The sequence below is a fragment of the Hypomesus nipponensis genome, chromosome 3 (assembly GCF_054491055.1).
Source record: "Hypomesus nipponensis isolate SF chromosome 3, ASM5449105v1, whole genome shotgun sequence".
NCBI classification, from domain to species: domain Eukaryota; kingdom Metazoa; phylum Chordata; class Actinopteri; order Osmeriformes; family Osmeridae; genus Hypomesus; species Hypomesus nipponensis.
Window position 1 is genome coordinate 7,762,303 of NC_140363.1, and position 14,640 is coordinate 7,776,942.

Consider the following 14,640-nt stretch of genomic DNA (forward strand, 5'->3'; position numbering starts at 1 on the left):
TCATAGAAGAATAACCATGACAAAAAAGAAAACTAGGGAACACTTAGGGAATACTACCTCTAGTAAAAACATTGTAGGAACATTTGTAAAACTGTCTATGTAGTTAAATTACGAAAAGTGTTGGAAGTATTGATTATAACAATAACTGTGGAAGAAATTGCAATTTCCTGTGTGCTCACATTATTCACTAATCAATAGAACTAGTCATTGGATGCTAGTTAGTATGTTCTCATGTAAGCTTGCTATTAATAAGAGTAAATTGTGTCTATGTGTCAGGGTTCATAGATGTTCGAGATCAGTAGAAAGTACTGGGTAAACGTCCTTTGTTATGACTACAAAGAGAGCTCCAACTATGAACTCTTTAGTCTGAGTGATCATGCGTTGGGAGCTGTGAATCTATTTCTCTGCGACTGTTGTAACGTCATTACTGCCTGACTGTCACTATCTATGTTTACATTCTTGTGCCTTATAAAAGATGGTCCACCGGCCTTCAAAGCAGAGAGAGACATGATTGAGACCTAAGCCTGATGTTGTGTTGTCATTTATAGTCAGAGGTCTGGTTTTCTCTCCCAATCTGCAGATTGATAAATACTTATTAAAATCCAGAACTTTTAACTGAACTTAGTCACTCCGTTTATGAAAAAACGGACAAAACACTTTGTTCATCATAGTGTAAGAAGGAACAGTATGGGGAAGGGTGTCAGGGATATCTTCATATGTCAAGAGACCATTGAGGGTTGTGTCACCAAAACAAGATCAATATTTACATCCACATACCCCTCCAAAGCCCCCATCCCACATTTCATGTTTCATTCATGTATGAACTTGTAATGAATTATGTATTGCAATAAAGTATACCTACAGTGTAATTATAGGTATTGCATTACATTTTTGTCCCTCAAAATGTGTTTATTTGTTATAATTTGTGTAAAATGTAAGCATGAGAAAGAGAGAGAGCTTTCCATTTCCCTGTTATAGATAGGGCTTTAGAGCTGCAGATGGTTCCACATGAGTACACAAGGTATGTGTTATGGATACCTACCTTTTATAAAAAAGGATTGTGTTTCTTTAGGTCTAGGTATTGGGTAGTGTCACCATGTTATGCATTTATCATTTATTTTTTGAAACCATACATGTTTTTATGGCTGCAAAACAGGCCAGTAGAGATGTACAATGTCCTATAACGTTTGTTATTGAATTTATCCCATTTAAACGTTTCAGTCATTGAAAATACTCTCTTTCACTCGACAGGTTTACTTATGTAACTTACAAAAGGCCTTGAAAAAGAAGATGATTGCAGAGCTCAGTCTTGCTGGCTCATTAACTTAAAGAAAGAGATTTTGGTCAGACAGCATGGTGGCCACCTGGTATCTCCATCTTGGTCTCTAAAATGATTTAATTACAGGTATAATTGGATGACTTTGATGAGACTCAAAAGAAATCCAGGCACTCCAAGAGGTACTGGTTCAATCTCCAACTCAAACAAAGAGGCTTCATCCTTAATACTACCAGGTGCTTTACAAAAGGGAATGCTTAAAGATGGTATCATTTGTTTTCATTTTCATTTGCTACCTAACATTTTCTAGACTGGTTGGCATCCATGACAGGATACCAAGATAGTATCTTACTTTTGAAGAGCTACATCGTATAATTACCTCAAAAAAATTGAGAGACACCTAAGTATGTAGAACCATTAACCAAAATAATTGCTTGTTAGTATTTACATGTTTGTGTATCCATCTTAATTGTGTTTTTCAATGTATTATTTAAATATTTTTGCCGATGGGCACAATCATTTCAATTAACCTAACCTCTCTTGCATTCTGCTCGTGCGATCTTCATGTCATTAGCAAGCCGTTCACTCGTTCAAGACAAACTGAAACCCTTTCTGTTTCATCTCATTTCAAATTCAGAGTTTGCCGCTGCTGACGCCTGCTAAGAAGCATGACCAATACCAAGGATGATAATGGAATTTGCATGTGTGTGACTTGGGGAAAATGATCAAAGGGGAGTGTTGTTGGTTAGGATGCTTTAAACGGGAAAATAATTGGATGCGCTTCATTTGAAACGAGTGGGATTGACCTGAACATGCTGAGTCACGTTCCTGTACTTCTGGATTTCAGGCAACGCCTCACTAATTCCATGGGGAGGAGATCATGAAAAACGACGCATGTGTTTTGTCACAGAGGGAGGCCTTTGAGTGACAGACTGGTGGTGCGAGACCGTTTAAGCATCATTCTTACAGTCTCATTAACATGGCTTCATGGTCTCTTTACTCTGCAGCTTCCTTGAATGAAGTTTGGGTAGCTGCACAAACGCATTCATCTTTCAGCCATGTTGAAGACTAAATATTTTCCCCTTTAAGCTACCCACACCAATGAATAGAAAAAGATGGTAATGTCCCATGTTTTCCACCAGTAAAATCCGTTTGCATTAAGTGCTTCCACATATAACGCTCCCTTAGGGAAAATTGTATTCCATTAACACTAGTAACCAATTGTAAAATAGAGTAACACATTATCACAGTGACCTGGATTATGGACAAGCATCAAAGGCACTGAGCCACATGTGACAGATCTTTAAAATGAGTACCTTCCCCTCTTGGATGTTGATACCATATGTAAAGTCATTAGAAATAAGATTGTATTGCTGTGTTGAGTTCCAAATCCCATCTGAATCCCACAGCATATGAATGCTTTAGACCGGTTGGAAGTTGGGAGCGCTGTGGAGAACTACAATGTTTACACCATGGGCAGAACCCACTGGGATATATTAGGGAAGCCCCGGCATACTTATTGCTATTGACAAGATGTCCGCCACAGTGACAAACAAGGGAGAGAGGAAAGGGTATTTAGGTGGGGTCGTTAATCGCAAGGTTGGCGGTTTGATACCCGACTCTTTCAGGCCATGTGTTGAAGTGTCCTTGAAAAAGTCTCTGAACCCCAAGCTGCTCCCGATGGGCAGGCTAGTGCGTTGCATGGTAAGCAGAGGATTTGTCAAGGTTACTCATATGTATCTACTCCTCCTGACATACGTGTCTCATGCATTTCCATGAATGAAAGATTGTGAACACCCCCTTAACACTATGCTTCAACCTAATCACATTGTTTTGAGTAAGTAAGGGGAAATTCATGATTTTCTTGAGTGGAAGACATAGTTTAGTGGCACTTTTGAGCCTTAATAGATCTTGAAAGGTTATGATAACTAGGTAGAATTAATATCCTGATCCTTCACCTTTGCCCTGTAGGATGACCATTCATATTTTGAAGTAGTGCACACACACACACACACACACACACACACACACACACACTCTCTCTCTCTCTCTCTCTCTCTCTCTCTCTCTCTATCTCTCTCTCTCTCACACACACACACACACGCACATCAGAGGTAATGAGTCTAGAGCTATTTTGGTAATCACAGTATGAGGTTGTTCACTACCCCTCATTTATTTTGAAGAACCCTGATGAAACAGAAACACTGGGAAAAACACTTACTGCTTATCTTTTTTCCAATCTTGCTTTTTAGGTCATTACATAAAGGAGGAATACATTGTTCTATGCACCAGCTACAGATATCAGAATCAGATTCAGAAAGGGATTTATTCGCCATGAAAGTTTGCACAGACAAGGAATTTGCTTTGGCAGGAAGGTGCATATAATAAACATATAAGAATCTTAAATTTAAATGTATGGTCTGACTATACTAAAGGTATATAGTAAACTAGCAATACTACTGTAAGTGGAATAGAATTAAAATAAAATATATAATCAAATATAAGTTGCCAAATTTACAATATAAAATAAAAATATTACAGGAGATACAAATGGTACAGATACAGTATTGTTATGTAGTGCAAAATGCTTTAAGACATGAAGTCATTAAAGTCAGTGTGTACTCTTGGCCTTGTTGAGGAGGCCAACAGCGGAAGGGATTTTTGTTTTTGTGGCGTGAGGTTTCGGTCCTGATGGAGGGGAGTGACTGAAACAGAGAGTGTCCAGGGTGGGACACTGGCAACTACTGTAAGCTTTGTCCTGCTTTACAGTGATGGCGGGGAAGGAAATGCTTGCTTTGAGATCAAGAAAATAGCTGTCAAATGATAGCTGTTAATTGAAGTCATTATAATGCCCACTTCCTGTGCATTAACAGGTCATGTAGTCGATAGTGTTTAAATGACAAGTATGCTGTTGTTATAGTGATGGTGTGGGTGTTCTTTATCGCTGCAATAATCCTCTGAAAAAACAATGCTATTAATGTGACTGACAATGAAAAGTATGAGTCTGGGGATGAAAATGTTTGCTTGTGGTCAAAATTATTGATTTTCAGCATAAACATCTACCCATTTTCCTTGTATGCACAAACAAATGTATCCGCATAGCTTGAGTCGATAGAATAGTCATGACCTAGGGTTGATATTAGTGTGCGAAAGCAGACTTTTTCCATTGAAGCTATTAACACCATATAATAATCCATGAATCATGAAGAGTAAGGAAAACATGCCCTGAAGCTAAATGAAAACATATTAAACAATAACAAACAGTAAATAAAGAATGATAGTCCCCTTATTGCTTCCTCTAATCTTATTGGCTTAATGGGGCTTGCTGCTAAAAGCACACTAAAGCACATTCTGTCTTTTAGAAGGATCCTCACTACATTTGCTGTCACTATGAGACATCATTAAAAAGTTTATGTTGATTTAAGTTTAATTGTTCTTTGGCTCTGGTTCTTTGGCTCTATAATTGAATGGGTTTTGTGGAAACAACGCATTTGTCAAGGTTTTTGAAGTGTAATGTTTTACTATAGGATAGCAACTCAGAGACTTGAAGTACTGTAGCGTTTGCTGGATACTAAAGCTTGAAAATACTTTTTAGATAAGGTTTAACAGAATATAAAACCTGTAATGATAAAAGTGCTTGAAACCTGTCGATAGTAAATGTTTACAGTACACACACACAAGAGAAATGTAGTCTCAAGCACCAATGAAGATTTTCATGTTAAAAATAATTGATTTGGTGATAATAAATAATAAATTCCACAATTAATGACCATAAGATGCGAATCGACCCCAGAGACAACACTAAGCTTTAGTTCTTTGGAGAGAGAACAGGAGAAAACTTCCTAAGAAGCCTCTGTCACTTGATGAATCACAGATGAATCCTGCACGCTGGAAGAAATGTGAAGGGTTTTATGCACAGTCAGTTCCAATGCAAAGCCCTGTTGTCGCTGTCCAGGGCGCTGAAATGACAGAATCATCATACCCCTTTAGTAGGGTGGGGGGAGAACAGCCTGATTCGTGTCCTTAAGCAAGTACCAGTGAGCAAAGCATTTTCCCTGGTTATCTATAGCACTTTGTTAAGTTCAATTAGATTAATTATAGACAATAAAAATATTTGTTGGTTCGTATGGCCAATTCAATGTCTTTGTTTGGCCAATCAAATGATTTCTTCTTGCCAACCCGATGACTCGACCACGCTGCATGAAAAATGCTCAGACAGTTGTGTTCATATAAGAATCTTTTATATGTCTGGCTAATATTCGTCAGATAAATCTCAGTCTGCAAGAATAGTCTGAAATTACATTCCTTTGACACTGGATGGCAAACCACCCACCTAAGACATGAAGGAGTTAAGATGTTCATTAAAATGAGCTATTTTTTTTCTTTTTACATCGCTGCATTTTCCTTTCTCGTCTCCGGTGTGTGAATATATCCATTAAATTGGATTCCTGGCCTCTAGGGAGTGACATGCAGAGAGGTGTTTCGTGAAAGCTGGATGAACATGCATTCCGGAAGACAGGAAAACAGACCAGGTCGTAATCCCATGGCTATTTGGCCTGCTTAAGCCCCAATTTCCTGCAGTCGAAGGTCACTGATGTGTTTAAAGACATGGTCAATTAAAGCTCTTTACTCAAAATGAGATGTTTACGGCTAGACTAGTTCTGAGTACCTAAACAAGTTATCTTTTCTCTCTTGAGTTACGTTTGAGCTGATTTAACCACCTAAAACACATCACACATTTCCTGTTTACGGTCCATCTGGTTTTGAATTGCATTTATCATCCACCAATTCAAATCAAATCAATTCAACATATATTTGCATGAGCCTTTCTACAAGCGATGTCACAGAGGGTTTTACATACACCCACATAATTGCTCCTCAGCCAAACTAAATCCTCAAGGAAAACCAGGAAAAGGAAACTCCCATGAACTAATTGAGAACAAATTGAAGAACCCTTGGAAGGAGCAACTGGGTGAGGGATCCCCTCCTTGGGATGTTACTTACTAAACCAGAAGTCCTGCAAAACCATCCCTTCCATCTCATTTAACCTCGCGGGTCGGTGAGGTCATGCCAGTTTGTTTTGTGACTGCCTGCTAAATACCCCCTGAATAACCAATGTATCCAATCGCTGAGTTGCAGGTCGGAATCACATAGCTTTCAGTTACACTGCCGGACTGCACTGCTGTGTTCTGTACTGATTGTCTGCTGGTGAAATTCCATGGGCACACGTTCCTCTCATGCATATCTGGACCTGAGCAGATGAGGTCCCTTCAGTCCATTACCTTCCAATTAAAACAGCTGTAAAATGGTTGAAAGCTCGCTCAGTGACATAATGGCAGGAAGCCATAAAAATCCCACCTCTAAATGAAGATTAGATTTCCAGAGCCCCACAACAAAAACTGTTCTGCATTTTTTAAGTTGGATATGATTCATATGAGTGGTGGAACGAAACAGAACAGGCATTTGTTAGGCCTACTGTGTGTCCTGTTTGGTGGTGGTGAATAGAACATTTGATTTTCTTATCACTGTGTGCAATGTTATTACTATGATATACCTTTTATCTTTTTATTATTAGTTGTTATATACAGTACCTGTGTGCATACTTATATACAAATAATAATGTGTTATTCAGATGTATTTAATTGTTTTCATTATATGTAAACTGTTGTTCCCACCAAACCTGGCAGACCAGTATCTTTTAAATCATATTCAATTACTTCCACATTTCTGAACCTTCCTGTTTTTCCTTTCAGTATTCTCAAAAGATTTCATACTGGTGCACCAGCCATCTTAGAATCCTCAAATCAGCGACTACTGGGGTATTCAACATTGATGGTGGACAGACGATGATGTTGCAGTGTCAATGTTACACATCATCATCATAAAGTCCCAATCCTCCAGACACACTTTCTCAGCAATTGTTCAGTCCTACTTTTACTTCCTGTGACACTTGATGAATGATGGTGACATGATTGACATTAGTTTTCGCACATTTGTCTCTAATAGTAGCAAAGGTTGTCCTTTGGGATTGCCTGTAAGGCCATGGCTCAGAATATTTTAAACCTTTTGGACTTGAACATTACTTTATAGCTGAAGTTAAAACTAAAACAAAACTGCCATTATTCTGTATTGAGAAGTTGTTTCACAGCATTTAATTTCTGAGATATTTCTCTGGAATAGCAAACTCGAGAGCCTTGAAAAAATTGAGTTTCTGGGGCTTTCCAGGAACAACACCAAATGCCAAGGGGGAAAGAACAGCATCCATGATTTTCTTGCAGCTGGTAAAGTGGCTACTGGCAGCTTTGTTTCAACAAAGGCATAATTGTTCCCTCTGCATAACCCCCCCCCCCCCCCCCACACACACACACACGTTTTTTTTTTGCACCCCGTAAATAGAAACAAATACAAGAAATCATAGTTGCATAGCTGGCCCTATCCTTTCTTCAGCTCCCCGGGCCTGTTTAATCCAGTTTGGTTGTATTATGGTTGAAAAATATCCATACAGAAACAGATACTTGAGATTGGGAGATAATGGGCTGAAGGTGACACTAATCTGCAAGCATTATTTTATCATGATTCATGGAAGGCAAATGCAGAGGTTGGGAAAACCCATAATGAGTACAAAAACATGACAAAGGAAGGTGGGAAACAAGTCTTACCGTCACATTTCTCCACAAGCTTGCTGCTCTGGGTGGTGAAATGACAGTCTCACGTTGTCCCCAATTACTGTCAACTGGGCAGCTCTGTGTCTAACATGTCTAACCCCTTAGCCAGCTATTAATGGCGTTAGCTAAGTCTTGCAAGAATTTGACATTTTGGTTTAACTGTAAAGTTTGTCTGATAAAAGGAACCAGGATTTTTATAGGCAAGGCAAGGCAAGGCAAGGCAAGTTTATTTATATAGCACAATTCAGACACAAGGCCACTCAAAGTGCTTTACAGGGGCCAGATTAGAATACATAAAACACATTATAAAACATTTAAAAGCGGATAAAAAAAGTAAATAAAAAAAAAATTAAAACTCGATTTAATAAAAGAAGCAAATAAAATGAAAATTGCAAGTTAAAAAGGAAACAAAAAAGTCTTCAGACTCGATTTAAAAGAACTGAGAGTTGCAGCAGACCTCAAGTTCTCTGGGAGTTTGTTCCAGATTGTTGGTGCATAAAAACTAAAAGCTGCTTCTCCTCGTTTAGTCCTAACTCTAGGGACTGTAAGTAGACCTGTCCCAGACGACCTAAGGGCTCTGGACGGTTCATAACTTATCAGCATATCAGTAATGTATTTTGGCCCTAAACCATTTAGTGCTTTATAAACCAACATCAGAATTTTGAAGTCAATTCTTTGAGTGACTGGAAGCCAGTGTAAAGACCTCAGAACTGGGGTAATGTGATCTACTTTTTTGGTCCTAGTATGACACGGGCAGCAGCGTTTTGAATTAGCTGAAGCTGTCTGATTGATTTTTTTGGAAGGCCAGCAAGGACACTGTTACAATAGTCAAGTCTACTAAAGATAAATGCCTGGACAAGTTTTTCTAAATCTTGCTGAGACATAAGCCCTTTAATTCTTGATATGTTTTTTAGGTGGTAGTAGGCTGATTTATTGATTGATTTTATGTGTTTCTTGAAATTCAAGTCGGAGTCTACAACAACACCAAGATTTCTGGCTTGGGGTGTAGTTTCTAACATAATGGATGTAAGCTGTGCGCTGACTTTTAATTGTTCATCTTTGGCACCAAAGACAATTACTTCAGTTTTATCGTTGTTTAATTGAAGGAAATTTTGGCACATCCAATCATTGATTTGTTCAATGCACTTACTCAGTGCCTGTATTGGACTGTAGTCTCCCGGTGATATGGTTATGTAAATTTGTGTGTCGTCTGCATAATTATGGTAGCATAATTTGTTCTTATTCATAATCTGAGCTAGCGGTAGCATGTAGATGTTAAACAGAAGAGGCCCAAGAATGGAACCTTGGGGGACCCCGCATGTAATATTTGTCCGCTCAGATGTGAAATTGCCTATTGACACATAGTAGTCTCTATCCTTTAAGTAGGATTCAAACCAGCTTAGTACAGTTCCAGAAAGTCCAACCCAGTTTGCTAGTCGATCTAGTAATATGCTGTGGTCAACTGTGTCAAAAGCGGCACTGAGATCCAGTAAAACTAAGACAGAACTTTTGCCACTGTCTGTGTTTAAATGGATGTCATTGAGGACCTTAACCAGAGCAGTCTCCGTACTGTGGTGTTGTCGAAATCCTGACTGGAAGACATCAAAGCAGTTATTCATTGCTAAGTAGTTATTTAGCTGTTGATAAACAGCTTTTTCAATGATTTTACTTAAAAATGGTAGGTTAGATATGGGCCTATAATTTTTCATGAGTGATGTATCTAGATTGTTCTTTTTTAAGAGTGGCTTGATGACTGCTGTTTTCAGGGCCTGTGGGAATACACCTGTCTGAAGGGACATGTTGACAATTTGTAGAACATCTGAGGCCATACAGCTAAAAACAGTTTAAAAAAAGCTTGTGGGCAGAATGTCAAGGCAACAGGATGAGGAGTTCAGGTGTTGTATAATGTCCTCCAGGTTTTTGTGGTTTATAAGATAAAATTCTGTCATTGCATTTGGATTGATTTTAAGAGGGAACACATATGTTGAACTTGGTATTGATGCAGTGACAGCTTGTCTAATTTTGTGAATTTTCTCAGTAAAGAAGGAGGCAAATTCATTGCAGGCCCTCGTGGAAAGATGCTCAGACGCTACTGGCACAGGAGGGTTTGTTAATCTGTCGACAGTAGCAAACAGGGCACGTGCATTGTTGTTGTTTTTGGTGATGATGTCAGAAAAGAAAGACTGCCTTGCATTTCTCAGTTCTGAGTTAAACATGCACAGTTTCTCTTTGAAGATGACATAATGAACCTGGAGATTTGTTTTTCGCCACCTGCGTTCTGCTTTACGGCACTCTCTTCTTTCTATTCTGACCTGCGGGGCATTTCTCCAAGGAGATCTTTTCTTACCAGAGACAACCTTCATCTTAGTGGGCGCAATAGCATCTATAACACTTGTAAGTTTGCCGTTAAAGTTGTCTAAGAGCTCCTTAACTGAGTTACAGGGGAGGGGTGGTATCGAAGAAAATGCTTGAATGAATGTTTCACTGGTATTTTCTGTAATATACCGCTTTTTGATTACTTTTGACTGATCAATTGTGTGAACAGACATTGTACTCTCAAAAAATAAACAGGAATGGTCCGTGAGGGGACCCATATCTGCCACTGTTATGTCTGAAATGTTCATTCCTCTGGAAATGATAAGGTCCAGTGTGTGCCCTTTGTTATGAGTTGGTTTGTCAACATGCTGATTTAGTCCAAAGTTGTCAAGGACACAGCACAGTTCTTTCGCACATCTGTCCTCTGGTTTGTCAGTATGAATATTGAAATCTCCGACGATTAATACACAGTCAAACTCAGTACAGATTACAGACAGCAGTTCAGTAAGTTCATCAAAAAAGCTTGCATTGTATTGTGGTGGCCGGTAGATATTGATGAAAATAGCTCTAGAGGCTGAATTTAACTGTAGAGCCACATACTCAAATGAATCAAAATTTCCATAAGACATCTTTTTGCATTGTAGAGATTCTTTAAACAGAATAGCAACCCCCCCTCCTTTTTTATGCACTCTGGATTCACTCACAAAATTGTAATTTGCGGGGGCAGACTCTATAAGAACAGCTGAGCTGTTATCTTGGTCTAACCAAGTTTCAGTTAAAAACATAAAATTAAGATTGTGCCTAGTAATAAGATCATTAATTAAAAATGTTTTACCTGCCAAGGATCTGATGTTTAATAGAGCTAAATTTAGTGTGTTCGAAGCATTGTCAGCCCGATTTAATTCAGCACACTGTGGCTGAAGAGGAATGCTTATCAGATTTGATACATTTACAGGATTTAAGAGTTTCCTGTTACTTGAGATACACTTTGAGAAACAGGGCCCCAGCTTATCCTGTGAGTCATAGGCGTTAACTATGTAGCCGCGGCCCGGCACATATCAACAAGTGCTGACATCATCAGTCTCCCTAGCCTGATGATGACGACGTCGCGGTGGGATCAGAGGGGGTTTGCGTGGCGGGGTGAAGAGCCGGGCGCTGTGGCTTAGATTGGTGAGTTGAGGGGGACGTTGACTGCTGGGGGTACATATGATTTCCTTAAATCCCAGATCAAGAGAGGATGGAGAAAGGGTGGTTGTAGGAGAGAAACGAGGAGAGAGAGGTCGGCTTGGTGTTGACCTGCGTGGTCCAGGGGAGACGGGGATGGGCCTCAATAGAGAACGTATCTTCTTTCACGTTCTAGGACATTCTATGGTGAGACGACAATTATCATTCTGCACACTGTCAGAACACATTTTCCAGAAACAAAAAAAAGGATGTGCATCTCCATTGAATTTTACATGTCCTCTTGTTTTACCATTCAATCAGATACAGCTAAAAACACACAAATAAGACATAAAAAGCCAAATAAAGATAATAACAGAGAAATATTAAGCAAAGGCAAGAAAAGACAGATGTGTAATTAGAAATATACAGTACAATAGATGAGTGTAAAAAGACTAGCACAGAATGTTAGAACAGACAAATTGACAGTCAAAGCTGAGATTTAACACAGTCCAAGACGGACACTGAGATAGACAGGCACACAAACAAAATGAGGCGTACTTGACAAATAGATACATTGTCTCTGACCCCAATCGTACATCTACCATCAAACTGGAGGGACAGGGTTCCACAATTTACTATCTTAGATAAAAGCACTCTTTTGACCTGAGTGAAGTCGACCCCCCACCCAACTCAAAACATCATCAAAACAGTCTCAATCGTTTGTGCACCGTTTTTGCTGGTTTGTGTTGCAATCATTTTTGTTTGTGCTGCTTTCATTTTTTAGATATTGAAGAATATTCTAAAGGTCTATTTGGTGACGTCATCGGCCATAATTAAATGTTTAATATAAAAAATACTGCGGCAGCACAAACTAAATATTAAAGGCACAAACAAAGCACAAACGATTAAGACTATTTTGGGTTCATTTGGAATATGTGGGAGGCTGATTGACCTCAGGATGACCTATTAAACATTCTGTAATATCTAAAAAATGAAATCAAAAAAATAATTGCAGCACAAACCAGCACTAACGGAGCACAAATGATTGAGACTATTTCGACAATGTTTTGCATTGGGTGGGGGTAAACTTCACTCTCTTACTCTTTTGTGCATCTGGCAATCCTGAAATCCCACAAAAAAAGAACAAAGGTTGTGAATGTTATGATAAATGTTGTCTCTGTGATTGTTGTACTACAGAACAGGTGTAAAAGTTGTCTAGTCAATAATGTCTGCCGTCTTTGTGTTTCTGCAAATGGAAATACTGTGACGCCCAAAAACATCTGACAAATAAAGTATTATCAATCATTACATCAAAATCAACCAGTATGTAAAGTGCAAATGGAACACTTCTGCAGTCCTTGCTGTCAGACCGCATTCAGACCATAGACCAAGCTGCAGGCGTTTGAGTGCTGCCACAGGGCTGGTGATTCATAGCAGATCTGCTGCCTGCTGAGTATCAGGGACCTTCATCATTTTATTAAGCCTTCAATGTCACCGCTCAGACAGAACAAGCCATAGTCTTCTGCTGCTGGGAAAAAAGACAGAAGGAACAGGGCAGTAAATAAAACTGTCTTTAAAGCACACAGCCCAAGCGGCTGTGCACACACTCTAAATCATGCTCTGGAGCAGAGATTATAACTTTGTCTTTTGCTACGGCGAAAGATAATCACTTTAAGAAAGTGTGTTTATTGGACATCAATTCAACTTTTGCAATGTATAGCAATGTATACAGCACTACCAGAAAGTTATATTTCTCAAACTTTTGAATAGCAGTAAGTTAGTCTACATCATTGTACGATTAGCCTAAAGACATTACATGAGTGCACATGACCTTTGAGAGCTTTTAAGTTTAAGACACCTGAACAAAATTGTCTGACAAAGTGAGCAATAATTCCCCAAATGTCAGACCCTTAAACACATGTTATTTATTTAAGACGTTTTAATTAAACATGCCTTTCTCTGTGTAGTATTAGCAGTGATTTCTCAAAGGAGCGGGGCAGCACAATTCACATTAATTTATCATACAATAAATAACCCTCAGGTGGATCTCCTTCTTCAGTTAAGCTCGCAGGAGATATGACGACCATCTGTTGTTTTCATTTGTAGTCTTTTTTTCATTGAAAGTGATCACAGTGACAACTCTCTAATGAATTGTGAAAAAAAAAAACTAAAATATTGTGGTGCTGTGCTGCAGATATTGCCCTCCCTTATGGGGGGGAAACAAGGTGAAAGCTACCTAATGGCCATAGTGTGTTGAGTGAAAGTCCTACAGTGCCAAAATGTTTAAAAAGGGGTTGTAGACAAACGTAGTCACACAAATCCTCAATGTCAGCCTTTGAGCCTTTGAGAATACGAATGGTGCTCCTTTCAATTGTTATGTTTAAGTTCCAATGACCATACTTTTGGAATCACAGCACCATGCACCCTGCAGGGTCTCCTTAAGTTCTGAGGATGTGCACATGCTTTTTTTTCCTCCCTCTCTTCTTTCTTCTTCTCACACACAGGCTCAAAATAACGCACACCACAAGCTTTGGGAGTGTTTGCTGCAATTTGCATCTCTGCAGGGTAGCGGAAGTATGTTGCCATCACTGAGAACGAGATGATGTAATTGGGAAAACAATGTGACTGCATTACTAGAAACAAGGAGTGATAAGGTTAAGATAATGATGCTTAATTTTTGGTCAAAAGAGCCGGCTCTTTTCAGTCAGCTGAGTCAAACGATCGAGACGGAATGCCCATCACTAATTAACATTGAGGTTTGATTGACATTTGAAAATGTGTGGTTAAGGAGGCAAAAAAAAAATAGGGATATGTTCTGCCTGGTAACTAAGTGTCCTTATAAAGTTCAAAAGTACAATGATTTGAACTGACCCGTGCCACATGTCACAATATAAAATCCTTCACTTTCTGCCACAGTAAGATGCTACAAATTCAGCTAAAGCAGAACCACAGGCGTGAGACACCCATTTAAAATGTCCTCTGTCACTATCAACTCATTATCAGGTGAGTTAACTGGGAATGAGAGTTTATCCTGAATGTGATGGTTTGGTTTGAGATATAATTTAAGTAAATGAGTTTCCAACCAAATGCAATGCTATTATTGCATTACACAATCCTCTAGCTTGTGGAAAATGCAGACACTCCAACAAAGATATTAATGAAGCAGTCACAGTAAACAGCCTTGCATGTTACGTCTAATATAGAATTCAGAGGTTTTAA